Source organism: Anoplopoma fimbria, chromosome 24 (assembly GCF_027596085.1).
Source record: "Anoplopoma fimbria isolate UVic2021 breed Golden Eagle Sablefish chromosome 24, Afim_UVic_2022, whole genome shotgun sequence".
Taxonomy (NCBI): domain Eukaryota; kingdom Metazoa; phylum Chordata; class Actinopteri; order Perciformes; family Anoplopomatidae; genus Anoplopoma; species Anoplopoma fimbria.
The window spans coordinates 644917-649916 of NC_072472.1; the positions used below are offsets into that span (position 1 = coordinate 644917).

Sequence of the window (5000 nt, forward strand, 5' to 3'; positions counted from 1 at the left end):
ACAGAGCCTGAACGCATCATAATGTAACTAAACTGAACCTCTGCTCGTTAGCGGTGCTGCTAACGTTACTAGCTCTCCTCCTGTTAGCCGTTAGCGGTGCTGCTAACGTTACTAGCTCTCCTGTTGGTTTAAACACAGGTTGGTTGTTTACAATGTAACATTATCAGAGATCAGAGACTAGAAAAACATAAATGACGTATGAATATATTGATCGTCAGTAAAACTTTATTTAACACTGTGATGGTTAACGATAAACTGTGTCATTAATCTGCGGTTAAATGAGAGCTGAATGATCCGTTACTCCGCTGTGGTTGCACCAAAAAAAACACGAAGACCAAGAAGGACACGTCTCATTAACAGCCAACAGCTCATCAACACGAAGCAGAAGTCTTTATTAGGTCATCTGCTCGTTTATCAGAGGACAAAATATTTGAAATATCACCTTTAAAATGTGGAATTCAGCAGAAAGATAAAGAAGAACTCTGACTAGACTGAATGTTTTCTCACTGCTACAACAGTAACGAACGGTTCACGGCACAAACATATAAAAGAATAACAGAATCCATGCACAAAGTTTAACAGCTGACAATGTGCAGATTACCCCGTCAGTAACAATAATGATGATGATGTTCACAGTATTGATCAGAACAAACAGGACTCTGCAGCTTCTCCACAGCACTGAAGACAGACACTGTGTGTGAAACGGTCACTTCCTTCCTTCTATCTGACACCTCAACACACAAACAGTGACAAACAACCACTGGTCCTCCTCACGTCTCCGGTTAGAGGAGGAAACATGTTTCTAAAGAAGACGATGCGTTCAGGAGCAGCTCTGAACTGAGCTGCTGCTTTCACTGGTCTACAAACAGCCATGAACTGTTTACAGCTGCTTCCTGTCACAGATTCCTTTCACCGCCGGTATATTTAGATCACTTCAAAGAGAACATGTAAACTGATTTACAGCTTTTTTTGAGGCTTTTTGAGCTGCAGATACGAAGAATCAAACTGTAACGATCTGCAGGCCTTCTTGTTACAAGACCCCGTTTAAGAGTCAAGACAGAAACTGACAAACCAGTTTACAAAATAAAACGTTAACCTGGTGTGACGTCGTGTTTTTAACTGTCTGAGCATCAGATGTTTGTCGGTCGCCGTGGGAATAAAGCTGTTCAGGACAAACAGCCGGCTGCATGTAAACACACTTTAACGCCCCGCTGGCTGCTTCTACAGCGCTGAACGGCGGCCGATCCACCTGCAGCAGGTAGGTTGGGGGGGGCTCCCGTCCCCCGGTGATGGAGGCGATGCTTCGTGCCCGGACAAGAACTGAACTTGTTTTTCTGTCTGTTGGGATAGTTTTCGTTTGAGAGGAGACATTTATTTTCCCGTAATGACACGAAAATGTTCCGGCGGTTTGAAAAACAGGAAACAGATTTATGTTAAATAATAAAAGCTTGTCTAAAAGATGGCGATTCATTTAACCGCATTATTTCATGTATTCTTACATTTTTAGAGAACTTAAATGTAAATTTATCCTCGTGTGTCAAACCGTGATGTTTAACCCGCGATGGTCTGTGGTCCGATATGACAATATTGGGAAAATGATTAGTTAAATGTGTGAAAGAAAAGTGAAACATGTGTTTAAATTATATGAAAAAAACATTCAAAAAATGTCAGAATATGAGAAAAATTTTAAGACAAATTTATAAAAAGTTTTCAACCAATATCCAACAAATATGGGGAAAATATTGTGTGAAAAAATGGTGAAAAATATATAAAAAACATACAAAACATGTGTGAAAAATATATAAAAAAATGTACAAAACGTGTGAAAAATATGTGAATAATGTTGGAAAAAATATGTGAAAAATATTCAAACAATTTCCAAGATATGTGAAAAATATCCTACAAATGTCCAAAAATTATTAGTAAATATGTTTTGAAAAAATTGTGAAATATGGCTGGAAAGATTTGATGTTTTCCTATGAATACTGGTATCTAAACGTATGAAGCGAGACCACTTGACAAGCTGTTGGTAAAGAATCTGTTTCAGGAGTCAGCAGGTAGAAAGAGTAAAGCTGTTAACATGGATCCATATGAAACGTAAACCGTCTCTACAGACAGGAAGTGACCCTGACGTCCTTCCTCGGGGTCAGAGGTCAGCGTGATAATGTGACGCTGGACTTCTTCCTCACTACACTTCCTCCTCATCACTGATGTTCAAATATCATCATCAGATCAAAAACACACCTTATCACATTTTAACAGAACCAGAAAACTAAAATAACAGAAACACGTCAGCGCAGTTTGTTAGTGTGGAAAGAAAAAAACCATTTCCTCATAGGCTGGGTCTTATTTTGGTAGTCCGCCCTTCCTTCCTGTCCGTCCTGGTGACATTTAAGTCCCCAGCTGATGTTTAACGTCACGCAGACGTAACGATTCAGCAGCTGAAGGTCCACAGAAGGTTCTAGATCACATTTAACGATCTGCAGAATCAACTGAAGCTTCATTTTCACACTTTGTTTTCAAACTTTAAAGATTAAACTGCAGATTGTTTAAGACAAACATGAGGCGCAATGAATCTAATCGTTGTGTTTCAAACAAAGAATCCAAAGAATCTAATGTTCCAGCTTCTCAAATGAGGATTTGATGCATCTACTTGGTCCTTTTCACTATAATATGATGGACATTACAATTTTTTTGAAAAATAATTAAAATAAAAACAATTCTGGGCTTTTATTTTGTCACATCTTGACTATTCCGGGCTTTTATTTTGTCAAATCTAGACTATTCAGATCTAATATTTTGTCACATCTCATCTATTAGGGCTCTTATTTTGTCAGGTCTTGACTAATAAGGTTTCCTATGCCCCATCTAGACTATTCAGGGCTTTTATTTTGTCATGTTCAGACTATTCTAGGCTTTTATTTTGTCACATCTCATCTATCAAAGGGCTTTTATGTTGTTGCATATTGAATATTCTGGGTTTAAAGCCAGACGGCGTGGTAGAAACAGACTCTCCCTCCCGTCGAGGCCTCGGTTCACTGATCCCCCGTCAGCAGCAGAGTTGATCTTAACGAGTTATTTGATTAAAGTTTTGCAAACTTTATGCAAACGTCTCCTGACTCCATCGTCATTAAGCAAAGAACAATTTGACTGTTTAAACACGTCGCTGACATGTTGACACGAGGAAGTTAACAGGACGCACCGCGGCTTCTTCTCTTTAAAGAACCCAGAGATCAAACTATTGAGAACAAACACCAGCTGAAAAACGGTTTAATCACCACGTTGAAAAAAGCACGGAGCGAAACAGGAAGTGACCTCGTTCCTCGTCGACAGTTTGGGTTCTAAAGACCAAACGTCTCTTCCATCACTTCTGAGTCCTTTATTGTCCATTCGTTTTGCATTAAACTACTGGTAACCACGACGACACCCACCATGAACAACGACACGCAACATAAAACACACAACTAGTAATAAAACAGCAGTTAAAACATATAAATGTATATGTTATATATAAATGAATGTTTTAAAGAGGCGTTCCTGCAGACGTCCGAAGAAGCAGCTTTGATGGATAATTTAATTTTGTTTTCCAGTTCCAATATGTTGTGTTTGTTCATTTCATGCAGTTGGGTATTGTATTACATTTAGTTGTTTTCCCATTTAAATATATTTACAAGATGGTTTATTTTTAAGGTGTTGTATAAATAGTATTTATTATTTTTGTTATTAATACTATTAATACAAAGATAAATCATTAAATACAATAATTTCTGAATGTTTAAATTGAATCATTATTAAAATGGAGGTAAATCTAAATGTCTTCACACGTCTCTGCAGCAGAACGTAAACAAACAAGGACCCGAATTATTTGATTGACAAATAAACGAGCGACCAATCAGAGCAGAGAATGAACGATCTTAACTGCACTAATATAATAATAATATATAATGATAATATTAATAAATATTATTATCATAATAATTAGTAAAAGTCTTAAGGATCATCAATAAAACAACACTTTTCTTGGCAGAGTCCAACATTTCTTTTAATATATTTTTCTATGAACACATCATATTTAAGAAGCTTGTCACCTGTTTTGTAAATAAATCTTATCCTGAAAAGTCACCACCAGCTTTCTTTATGTTTCAGAAATAATGAAGTATTAAAAACATGATTCCTGAGTAAACAGACGATATGTTTGATTTGTTTTTTTATATAAAGTTCTGCAGGAAAGTCTGATTTTCGTAGTCAAACAGGAAGTCATCATCACTGGTTTCCTCCCAAAAACAGCCAATCAGATTCTTCCGATAGATTCTGGATTATTACAAAAAAGTATCTTTGTCACGTCAAGCCAGAGGGGCGTTTACTGACCTATTTTAAATCAGAGAAACTAAACATTCGACTTCGAGCCGAAAGTGTAAAAGTACTGAATCATTTCTGGTGTTTCGACTCATTAACGTACGGCGGAGAAGAATCCAGAACAACCAACCTGAACCTCAACCACAGAACACACAGACAGAAATACTACCTTCAAAGTTTTACTCTGCATGAAGCAAACTACACGTTTAACAGCGTTACGTTTAACGTTTTACATTACAGGAAAACCACCAGCTGTCAATCAGGACTGATAACGGCTAACAGAGGTTCAGTTCAGTTACATTATGATGCGTTCAGGCTCTGTTTAGTGAAAATGAGTATTGGTTGAAGGTAAATTATTACATTACATTACAAATTATAACGTTATCATGATGTGTTCGATGTAATCTGTAAAATGTAGTGTTGGTGATAAACTAGAATAAATCCAGTAGTTTGAAGGAGATGTTTTCACATTAATATAAAATAGATATCAGAGATGAATTATGATGTTTAACTTCCTAACACTAGCTCTGAGATTATAACACATCATTAACACTACTAATGACTAGATCTGTTTTAATACATAAAAATACAATATTTTATTTCCTTATTATGTGAATTGTGTGTTTTTATAAAGAGAATAAAAA

General features: G+C 36.5%; 1 protein-coding gene across 2 annotated transcripts in view; it reads right to left on the reverse strand.

Moving 5' to 3' along the window:
* The window catches only part of LOC129113277 (arrestin red cell), a 21898-nt gene that overhangs the window by 14012 nt on the left and 2886 nt on the right, over positions 1 to 5000 (reverse strand). The gene's annotated exons all lie outside the window — the stretch shown is intronic.